This window comes from Rhipicephalus microplus, chromosome 3, assembly GCF_043290135.1.
Source record: "Rhipicephalus microplus isolate Deutch F79 chromosome 3, USDA_Rmic, whole genome shotgun sequence".
Classification (NCBI taxonomy): Eukaryota; Metazoa; Arthropoda; class Arachnida; order Ixodida; family Ixodidae; genus Rhipicephalus; species Rhipicephalus microplus.
Window position 1 is genome coordinate 98557931 of NC_134702.1, and position 12151 is coordinate 98570081.

The following is a 12151-nucleotide window of genomic DNA, read 5'->3' on the forward strand; positions in this document are numbered from 1 at the left end:
GTGTACTCTAAGTACATAAAAGCAAACTGGCTTTCCAAAGAAATAAATTGTTGGAAGTTCAGCCACCGTGTCTTCTCTTCTGTCCCCTTCTGTCGTTTGCGCTGACTTGCACTCGTAGGTATGTATTTAAAAGTGTGAGTGTGACTCGAAATTTAACCTAAGTGGTTGACATTGAGCTCGGTAATTAATACTGCACCACCTCACGCCATTTTTATAATGAATCTATAACTATAAGCTTATCGGCTAGAGATCCGTAGCATCAGAAATATGCACACGTATTTTTGGCGAAAAAAAAGAATACGCAAACTTCCTCATATTGTTTGATAGGGAATGAAACTGAAGCATTCAAAATGAAAGGCACGGCAGACTCGTGAGTGCGTCACTCGACGTCATTAATGGCGCGGTCTCGCGCATGAGCCTCATTAACAAGTTCATGAGACTTGCTCGAAACACGTCGAACTTATGAGGGAGATATAACGCGGGAGATGCATCAGCGCCTGTCCAAGATGGCGTCAAGGCGGCCTACATTTGTCGTGTTGTTCTTTTTTTTTTGTCTAAGACAACACTGAATAGCTGGCATATATTCAAGAGCAAGTTCGCGCGATATAAGAAGATTGCAAGGGGAACACCACTCATGCGGAAGACAACCGTACAGATCAGCTTGTTTCTCTACTGTGCTACTCCTGACCGCATTGCTTCAAAGTTCAAACTTGCACTCAATATTCCCATCTTTCAACAGCGAGCTGCATGCCTCCCCAGGCTCCCCTGCCCTCCACCTCCGTCGTCTTTTCCCTGTACTTGCAGAGGACAAATTCGTGTGCTCACCTTCGTGTATGTATACATAAACCAGTTAGTCGCGCGCCTTCAAACCCTCCCCATCTACTTCTCATTTTCCTCTTTATTTTCCCGTGCGTAGCTTTTTTCCCGCAGAGCAGTTTCGGTGCACGCTTTGCTACACTGCGACATCGAGCTGTGTGGGAGTAAACTGCGACACTCTTTCCAGCGACCGGCAAACCCGCGCGCTGAAAGACACTCCCCACCCGGGGCGATCCCCCGACTCGCCAGTGCATGCGCGCCGCTTGTGCATGTGCCACGACGCAGTCCCGACGAGCATGTAGGCTTCTTTCTTTTAGCGCGCCATACCCCGTGTGTCGCGCGATGCTTCGTGCTCCTTTCTAGCACGACGAGGGGTTTGAGACGCGCGTCGGCACCTCCGGGCGGGAGAGTCACCGTGGCAGCTAAACTCGCGAAGGACGACATGGTCGCAAGAATGCGGGCCCCCGGGATATGCAGTCCTGTCAACACGTCGCGTGTTCGCGCCTTTGGTTCACGCGGCACGTCGCACGGAAACTATTTGCCCTCCCCTTTTACCTTATACCTTATCTCGTCCCCCTCGATGCGCCCGGGTCCCGTGTGAAAAAAAAAAAAAAAAGTTGCGTAACTTGGCGTTCAGCGCCCTAGGTTCCGAATTCGTATGACTTCGAGATGAATTTTTACAGCGGATCCTGCGTACGTATTTTATTGTATATGGGATGTTGCAATGCGCAGGGGTCATTGTCATGCTTCCCTGGCAAAAGAAATTGCCTGTGACCATGTAAGGGAATAAGCATTCCATCGGGGAAGTAAAACTTCGAACGGAACGGAACGAAGAAGAACACTCGCGGCGTGAAGTTCCGAACGTCCATATTAAATGAGAACTGACAATAATGACAATTATTTGTAGTGATTATCACGTAAATTAGAGGAAAGGAAAGTGGAGGAAGAGATCCAGAATAACATTCACCGACTTTCTTGCGCAGGACACCAAATAAACGTTTTGTTCACTCTCTCCAGACGCAAGACTATCGTCTTTCTACGACATTTGCTGTGTAACATGTGCAGATACGGGGGCTACTTATTTCCTTTCTAATGATTTCATAGTATATACTATAGACTGCGCTCCGTCTTTCCTTTTTGTATACTGTGAAACTACACTTTATCGTAGCCTGTCATATTTTCCTTTTTGTTTCTCTCTTTCAATCTACATTCCGCTTCCGTGCGAGGGGTCGACGTCATGGGCATGTCCCCCCCCCTCCCCCACTTCCACACACACACAGTAACTAGTGGGTGTAGTGAGCAAACGTAGTTTGATGTGTAAACAGTTATATCGTCACCATCGTGGCGCTGAAGATACCACATCGTGTCCTGCTCGTTGACGGGAATGTTGACGACCTGTCCCTCGATGCCGAACTGAGCCTCAAAAAACGCATGAATGACCACGAAAGGAAGTTGAAGCGAGACAAGCGTCGCCACCCGTATTTTTCTATTTGCGTATTTTTTTTGTCTTAACAAGCGCCTTCTCGATGCAACATCGACTCTTCCTATATTATGAAAATGTAATTTACTGATAGGAGTGAAATACTTTTTCTCTTTAGTGCAATTGAAGTCCCTTGGACACACGTGTACGCTCATTCGCTTGCACGTGAACGTGGAAAACCGCGTTGGGGTTCTGCCGCCATGACGTTCTTCCGCGATGAAGGATGTTGCCGCGGGTTCGGTTCCCTCCGCGGAGGCCACTTTTCTGTAAAATAATAACAAAAAAAGAACATGCACTGTTAGCGTACACCCGTGAACCACTATAGACGACACAAGTCCGCACAGGATTACGGTTCTCGTGCATATTGTGCAACGTGTGTCCGCGTAACTTTTTTGCGCTCCCTATAAATGTAGCGCAGTTTTTTTTTTCTTTTCAATCATGCAAGTCCAGCTAGCCCAATGCTGCACTATGCTAGATAGCATAAACGGCAATTTCGGCACGCACTCCCATGTTGCGTGTAATAGGTGACCGTTAATATAGGAAATTGCAGGGAACTGTGGGACGACTGCTTCCGGTTCGACGCACCACGCGGGTTAGCAGCGGAGCGAGTGCGTTTTTGTTACGCTTCGTTAAAAAAGCACCTCTTCGTGCAATGTCAGTGCTTTAGAAGTTGGTTTTTTGTTTCTGCTAACCGTGAATGCGACGTTGACAAGCTACAAAAACCATGAACGGTAAGGAAACTTTCTTTATCTCACCAAAATGATGTGCAATGTTTTTATGCTGCTCGGGGGTACTGTCAGTTTTTCTAGCAGATCAGTCGATACAGAAGACGGTTTTCATTGCATGATACGTTACTGCAGATAGAAAACCACAATTTTAAAGACCTCAAGGGTTGGGGAGGACTGTAGCAGTGTGCTAAAAGTTCATTTCGTGATTGCTGCTTCACCCGACATCGTCGGTCAATCGGCACGAAGCGCAGCACTTATTGAGCGCGTTGAGATATCATTTTTTTCTAGCCTTCAGCGCGCTATATGATGCATTTTTTAGTCGAAGCCAGATGCTTATTTGAACGCTGGTCTTGGTCAAACTGCGTAGCATGGCGACACATAAACAATATATCCCACATAGATGGCGCTGAAGAATAGAAATCCTGCTCTTGTTTAACGCACTTCTTTTGGGTGCCGTCCCGGCGCACAGTTTGACCAAGATAAACGCAAACGGACTCCAGATCTTCGTGTAAACTTACTCTTGAGTGAAACTTTCGCGTTTTTTGTCATATATATGGGTGCAATGGCCGGCGCTCATCTCGTACGGCAGGTATATATAGATTTCGCCCGCGCGTTCCCATGTCTGAAGGCAAGTACTAACAGAAACTCTGGTCGCATGACGCAAAAGCAAGACTGGCCTTGGGAGACTACTTATGGTCTCATGTCGGCTCCTTAAAAAGGAAGCTCCTATTCGTTTTTTTTTTCTGCTTGGCCTCTAATAAGTGTGCCTTTTTGCTGTTTCGGAAATGGTATCTCTGACCTTTTATTCATTTTCGGCTGAATTATTCATTTTAGATTTGACGTATTCACAGCGATGCAACAAATGGGAATATAAACCTCCTGCAAATAGAAGGTAATCAGTAAACATGTGCAGACCTCACTTTCCTTTCTTCGTTCCATGGAAATTGATACATGCGTTTTTGCCTTTCACGCGCGAGTTGGAGCAGCCAATGACTGAAAAACTGACCATGGTTTATCAGGACGAAGATAAACGGGCGACCGCGCGCGCGCATCCCGAATAATCTGAGGATTAAGGCGGAGCGGTTCACCGTCGTCTACTCTCCTCGAACCGGAAGCCGCCAGCAGACGCTGCATCCCACAATCCCTCGCTCTTTTACTGGTCACCTATTTGCACACGGATGTGCGCACCCATATACACACATACGCACATATTTACAGCTCTGATCAAAAGTTCCAAGGCCACGCTTCTATAGAAATACATGGAAAAGTGACCTGGGAGCTTTCGACTCCCCCTGTACATACATATGCACACGCATGCACTTTTCTATATATGTACCAGAAACATGACAAGCTCACACATATGGGACGCCGTATGTACACTGGAGTCTTTTGTTGCAGACAGGAGGATGAACAAGTATAGATCCAGGATATTTGACAAAAGTCCTACGTAAAGATTCGTAAGCCATGCATGTACCTCATTTAGGTAGTTTTGTATTCAGTGTAATATAGTGTACACTGTAAAAAAAGAGCGAGTAAAAAGGGTGTCTTTTTGTCCCAAAGCAATAATCGTCATCAGGCTTGCATGCGCTTCCTTTCTTGACAACTCGGCGCTGGCCCCTTTCCTCGCGAGAATGCAATGTAACCCTGATAATGGGCATGTCGATCGTGACCAGAATGTACCAGGCCCGGGGCGATAGCGCAAGGATGGAACGCAATATAGATGACGAATATTGTTGTGGGACAAAAAGACACCCTTTTTACTCGCTCTTTCTTTAGAGTGTAGAATGTTAAAATTGCCATTTTATACTGCAGTGAGTGTTTATAGTATGTAGTGTAGATACCTTTGTGTGAAGTGCAAAGTTAATGTTACTCATTTTTTTAAAGAGAAGTAACAGACAAACATGCTAAATAAAGTATAAGGAATGGTATCAGAAGTAACTGTAATGTAAACGTGAAGAAAGAACAGTGGACGGAAAGATACCTTGCCGCTTGCAGGGACCGAACCTGCGACCTTCGCACACCGCGTCCGATGCTCTACCACTGAGCTATGGTGGCGGTCATCCCTCCGTCCACTTTCATAGGGTGTGTACGTACATTTAAACTTGGGAGTAGGGTGCCTTGATGCCCGCGCGCTCGAGGCACTCTCGAGCGCGCGCGCATCGAGGCACTCTACTTGGGAGCATCGATCAGCGCCACCTGTTGCCATTGCGGCGAGTGTGGAACGCTCTTTATCGCCTGTTGGCGTCACGTAGCACAGCGTGATTATGTTACAAGCTGGCAGCTGACCAATAATCGGTCGTATATACTTGAAGGTATCAAGTCTGCCTGAACGAGACTCTCACTATCCTTGTCTGTTCTCAATAATATTTTGTCTAACAAAGAAAACGAGCATTTCATGTAACACTTCTTTTCTTTATTGCTCGATCACTCGATCGAGAATTGTGATGAGATGTTCTCAGTATTTGTACATAACGCCCACTTGCTACATACAGTCTGAGGAGACTACAAATGAATGAATGAATGAATAAATAAATAAATAAATAAATAAATAAATAAATAAATAAATAAATAAATAAATAAATAAATCTGTCCGTAAGAAGGCACCCACCTCCTCAAGCTGCTTAACGCAGCAGCCTTTTGCGTGGCCTCCTCTTTACTTTTTTCTGTTGAATGGGAAAGCACACATTTAGTTTTATTCGATAAAAAAAAAAACGTAGGCTGGGTGGTATACGTCAGTCTGGGTGTTGAATATTAAGCATTGTTTTGCAAAGGTAACAAGCATGTGAGACCAGGAGATGTGAAAACATGCACACGCAGGGAGCCCGGAAGCGTTATATAGTTTTATGTAGGCGATTGCTGACACACCTTAAAAAGATCCCACGGAGCCCGAAGTAAACAGAGTAAGAGAATAACAGGATATCAAAGACGATAGTTTTACTTGGGATACTTCAATGCAGAATTTTTTATGTCTGTCTGTCTGTCTGTCTGTCTGTCTGTCTGTCTGTCTGTCTGTCTGTCTGTCTGTCTGTCTGTCTGTCTGTCTGTCTGTCTGTCTGTCTGTCTGTCTGTCTGTCTGTCTGTCTGTCTGTCTGTCACACAATTCAGCCACCCGGTCAAAATTTAGGCACTTGCTGAACGCCCAGCCACCTTGAACTGGTGGCTGCGTTCATACTTGTGATCATTGTCATTCAGAAAGCAAATATTACGCATATCTGAGGAACAAAATCAATACATAGGCACTATGTAGTGTATTCGCTTACTGGAAAATGCATATATACGTAATTTTAGGGACCCTCTCTTACGCTGTGCTGAAAATGCGACGTTAGGCTGCTTATGCACGAAAAGGATGGCCAGCAGAAGACTGTCGTCTTTCGACAGCATTCGCAGCGAAGCGAGCAGATATGTGGCCAATTTTAGGGTCCTTACGGCGTGGGTTGTATTTCCCGTGTCGTCGTCGCAGTAGTAGCCACCTCTCGTTTAGTCATTAGAATGTCCGCTGGATTACGGTACTTGTATATGATGAATATATATAATGAAAACATGCGTGATGGCGGTACTTGTACTGTTAACTAGATGGACGGACGGACAGACAGACGAACAGACAAACGGACGGATGCACGGAAGGACGGACAGGCGGAGGAACGGACGGACAGGCAGACAGACAAATGTACGGACGAACGCATGGACGGACGGATAGATGGACGCTTCGCCTGACTCATCGTCATTCATTCCGTGGATATGCCATGATTTTTTAGCAGAAGTTGGTACGAATTCTAGCTAATCAAACTAATGCTGAGCTTGTCAAAGACATTCCGTGCAACTTTATACTACGACGTTCCTCCGCTGTATTGACGTCATCGTCGGTAGAGACTCGTCTTGAAGCCTTCATATGTCACACGTAACAAAGCGTCTGACCACCGTTGCGGACCTCCTCGGGATTTACGGCAGGTATAGTCATATAATGCCACATTTACAGATTTCCTGCGAGTCTCTGACATATAACTAGTTAGTACGGGGAAGCACATTTGCGCGTTGAGGAAGGAAGGAAGGAAAGAGGGAAGAAAAATAGGGGGAAAAGAACGGCAGGGAGGTTAACCAGCCTATAGGCAGCCGGTTTCCTACCCTGCGCATGGGAGAAGGAAAGGTGAGAGGAAAGATAGAGCAGAGAGGGAAGAGAGAAACGCAGCACATCCGGCAGCACAAGCGCGCACATTCAGTCATAGTCCAGTCTTGTCTTTCGCGGTGTGTGACATTGCTGTTACAACCGCTTGTTCAAGTCCGTGTCACGTAGGAATTTCGACAGAGCTTTCGTCGCCTTCTGTTGCAATGTCTTCTCTCGGGCACTTGACAGAATAGTGTTCACAGACATTTGACTGTTGTAGATGCGCGCAAAAGCGGACGCCAGTGACTGTCTCTGGATTTCTTACAACGGACAGTCACACAGGATGTGGTGTAGCGTCTCTTCGTAATGACAGGCATCGCAAAGAGCGTTGTCGGCCATTCCCATGACAAAGGAATAAGATTTTGTAAATGCCACTCCTAGCCATAAGCGATGAAGAAGGGTGGCTTTTCTTCGGTCGAGTACAGTGGGCATGCAGAGACCCATCAAAGAGGACAGGTGGTGTTGACGATTCGTATCGATGCTTGGTGGGCACCATAGTGAAAACGTGATTTCACGCGCAAGTCGTCTAAGATTACTGGCAGCATCGGCCCGCGAAAGTGGTATGGCTTCTTCTCGTGTTCCTTCAAGGGCTGCCCGCGCGGCAGTATCGGCATGTTCTTTCCCTATCATGCCGCAGTGACTTGGCAGCCAGTGAAGCGTCACATGATGCCATTTCTCGTGTGAAGTGTGGAGAAGGCATCGAATTTCGAAAACAAGCTGTTCGTATGGCCCGCGACGCAGTGCCGAGAGCACAGATTGTAGGGCAACCCTTGAGTCGCTGAAAATCGACCATTGTTGCGGTGGTTCCCGATTGACCACACAAAGTGCAACCCGCAAAGCAGCTAGTTCCGCTGCTGCAGATGCCATGGAGTGGTCAGTCCTAAAGCTGAGGGTAACACCTCTTGCTGGGACAACGACTGCCCCTAACGAACACTGGCGGTTCGTGGAACCATCGGTGTATACATGTATGCTGTCTGAATATTTCTCGTGCAAAACAAGAAGAGACAGTTGTTTCAGCACGGGCGACGAAAACTCAGATTTCCTCCGGATCCCTGGTGCACTAAGATGCATTGTGGGTCGAATAAGACACCAAGGTGGTATGGATGGTTTAGATGCATGAGTGAAGCCCGAGGGCAGTTTATCGTTGTATTTCACGATAATTTTGGCGAAGGATGCTTGGCGCCTCTCTGAGGGCAACAGTGCAAGGTGATGACAGGGAGCACGTGCGAAGTGTCTGATGTGCGTTCTCAGGACTTCTACAACAATGTGAGTTTGTATCGGATAGTCACCAGCAATTGCAATTGTTGCTTCTGTTGACGTACATCTGGGCAGACTGAGGCACACTCTCAGCGTTTGGGCTTGTGCTGCCTGTAGAACACGAACATTGGTCTTGCAGGTATTGCTAAGCATGGGCAAGCTATATCTGAGGAAACCGAGAAACAGGGCTCAGTAGAGCTCCATCATTGCGTCTACTGACATCTCCTACGTCTTTCCTGCCAGGAATTTGAACAGTTGGGAAATAGCGGCCAGGCGCTTCTTCATATAGGTCACATGCGGACTCCAACAGAGGTCCCTTTCAATAATGATGCCCAGAAACCAGTGGGTTTTGGCGTAAGAAATCGGTCACCCGCAGATTGAGATGACATAAGGAGTCATTGCTTTAATAGTGAAGGCCACAAGCACGCATTTTTCTGGTCATATGCTGAGACCTTGTTTTAATAAGTAGTTGGCAATCATAGTTGCTGCTCTTTGAAGCCGGGAACGTATCTGAGGACGTGTGACTTCCAAAGTCCAGACACAGATGTCGTCTGCGTATATTGAGATTTTAATGGTGCTTGGCAAGTATTCAGCAAGGCCAATTAGTGCAAGATTGAGTAGCGTTGGGCTAAGAACTCCGCCTTGAGGAACACCCCTGGAAGTATAGCGTTGCGTAGTTGGGCCATCTTCTGTTAACACAAAGAATGATCTTGCAGCCAGGTAATTTGAAATCCACCGAAAGACTCGACCACCAAGGCCAACCACCGCAAGAGCACCCAAAATGGCTTCATGTAGTACATTATAATAAGCGCCTTTCACATCTTGAAACAAAGCTGCAGATAGTCGCTTACGGGATTTTTCGTGCTGAACGTACGAAACTAGATCAACGACATTGTCAATAGAAGAGTGGTCGCGTCGGAAACCAGCCATTGAATTCGGATAAATCTTGTAGTATTCAAGATACCACCCCAGGCTGCCAAGTATCATTCGTTCCATTATCTTCCCTACGCAGCTGGCCAGTGCTATTGGGCGGTATGAGGCGAGTTCGAGTGGGGATTTGCCCTGCTTCATGATGGGTAACAAGCGGATTGCTTTCCAGTCTTCAGGAACATTGCCATCCTGCCACGAGATGTTGTTGAGGCTCAACAGTTCTCTCCTTGCTCCTTCCTCAAGGTTGCACAATGCTCGGTACGGAATACCATCTGGGCCCGGAGAAGTTGAACGCCTGCAGAGAGCTAGTGCCGCCTCGAGCTCTTCCATTGTAAAAGTGAGGTCCATGTGGTAGTCACGGGAACGGAGGACGTCACCTCTCACTGGAGAATCTGGACGAGTGGCTTGCTTGGTGATCTGCGCACAGAAATCGTCTGCGACATCGATGTCTTGCCTCCTTTGAAATAGCGCGAGCGCTTTGAATGGAAAACGCTGTTCCTTAGGGTGACGCAGACCTTGCACCGTTTTCCAAATGTGTGAGAGTGGCTTGCGAGGGTCTAGTGACTGGCAAAACGTTATCTATCGTTCTGACGCTAATCTACTCATGCGACGCCAAATCTTCTTTTGCATCCTCCTGGCTGCCCTAAGATCGTGAATTGATTTTTTACGCCGATACCGACGCTCCGCCCGGCGTCGCAGTGCTCGGAGTCGCTCCAACTCTATATCAAAGTCGTTTCGTGTGGAAGATATCGTCACCATGCGAGTGGCGTTTTGCATTGTGCTCTCAATTGTTTGCTCTAACCCAGATCGTAGGCCATTGCTGCAAGCATCTTCCATGTCAGATTTGAAGTTGGTCCATTGGACTGCTCGAATGGTCGTCCATGGACCATAACTAGACAAGCCTTTGATGTTAAGGTAGATTGGAATGTGATCACTTCCTCGTGTCTCAACATCTGGAAACCACTTGACGTATCTCGCGAGGGAGTTGGAGACAAAGGCAAGGTCGAGACAGCTGCTGTATGTCACCCCTCGAAGAAAAGTGGGGCTACCGTCGTTCAGGAGAGTAAGGCCATAGTCGCATAGTCGTAGGCAATGTTTGCTAACCTGCGTCCTCTTGCATTTGTCCACCTACTTCCCCATGCGTGATTGTACGCATTGAAATCACCCATGGTGACCCATGCGGCAGGACACACTCTCAAAATATCCGCTAATCTCCTGGAATCGAGATTATTCGACGGCGATATATAAACGCCTATGAAAGTAAACATGAGTTTGTTGTTTTTCACAGTGATGCAGACATACAAATTGTTATCGTGAGGTGCAATTGGTTGCACAACATACGTCAGTTCACGACGAACAAAGACGATGATTTTGCTGCACGCACCGTTCGTTGAAGACATGACAGCTTCGTACCCCGACAGTCTTATTGGTTTCGACAAATTGGGTTCACAAATGACGATGATTGGAAACACGTTGGTAAACACAAACTGACGAAAATCTGAAAGGCGTGATTTTAGTCCTCTGGCGTTCCATTGGATGACGGATGCAGCCTTGACTTCTTTACGAAATGATGAGGTGTGAGAAGCCATCTTCCTAGTTGAGAGATTCAAGCACTGGTCTTAGGGCGTCCAATAATCCAAGTGCGCTTCGAGCAGATGGTGTCTTCATGGCGACTAATATCGCTCGAATGGCTTCTATGAGGGAACGCAGCACCAAGATCACTTGTCGATTAGTTTTAAGCAAATCTTCCATGGCAGGAGACGTCTCTGGTGTGGCCACAACCTGCAGAGGTTCCTTGGCAGAAGAGCGCGTCGAGAGCAAGGGTCATTCCTCCAGAGAAAGAGGCTTCTATGTTTCTTTCGTAGAAGTGGTGGGCCCTTTCGCGGTGCTACTAAATGGAACCGCTAAATAGTGGAAAGTAGCGTCTCGGGAATGTGCCTTCTTTGAAGACTTTCGATGATGCCGACGTCGACGCCGACGCCGGATTACTTCGGCTGCCTCCCTGTGTGTCGAGTTGTCTCGGGCCATTTGTCTGAGAACCGCGCGCTCCTTTTGGATTCGAGGACAGTCTTTCGACGAGGCAGCATGAGGACCGCTGCAGTTGCCGCACTTCAGAGTAGTCGCCCGACAGGCGTCTTCAGCATGAGGTTCAGCGCAGCGGGGACACAGTCGTAAGTTGTGGCACACGCCCTTGACGTGTCCTAGCCTGAAGCATTGATGACATTGAAGTGGCTTTTGGATGAATGGTCAAACCGGATGTCGGAAATGTCCAACTTTAACGTGGGACGGTATGCAATCTCCCTTGAAAAACACTTTTACGCAGCGCGTATTTTCAAGGTGCCGCACTTGCGTAATGACAGTTCCCTCGTTTGCAGGCTTGATGAGGGCAGACAAGTCAGCATTAGGAATGGCAATGTCGATGTCATAAATTACACCGACAATTGATTTATCGTCCATCGGGATAAAGAGGCGCATTTTAATGCCGCCTAGCTCAGTCATTTGCTGCAGCTGTCCTAGCGCACATCGTGCACGTCTATGGCGAGAATGTTCTTCCTTGGGTTTACTCGTACGTCCTTAACTTGATGTGGCACCGCACATTCGAGAGCAACGGAAAGGGCTTGCCTGTTCAGAAGCCGTAGGTTGCTTGATGGATCTTCGGGCATGAAGATGATGACGTGCGGCCAGCGCGCAGGCCTTGACTGCACAGTCGCTGTGCTTGCAGGAGCTGAGGCTGCTGTATTCGCCGTCCTTCTCTTCGCCCTCTTGCCCCGGACAGGT

The 12151-nt window shown here is 47.5% G+C and overlaps 1 long non-coding RNA gene across 2 annotated transcripts in view; it reads right to left on the reverse strand.

The window, feature by feature from the left end:
- Nucleotides 1-2285: 2285 nt before the first annotated feature.
- Nucleotides 2286-12151, reverse strand: part of LOC142803847 (uncharacterized) — a 67060-nt gene continuing 57194 nt past the window's right edge. Inside the window, exons 2-3 of one of the 2 annotated variants that reach the window (XR_012894327.1) lie at nt 5633-5687; nt 2286-2560 (exon numbers count right to left, since the gene is read on the reverse strand). This is a non-coding gene — a long non-coding RNA (uncharacterized LOC142803847). The remainder of the gene's footprint in view (nt 2561-5632; nt 5688-12151) is intronic. The other variant, XR_012894326.1, reaches the window with a different exon arrangement.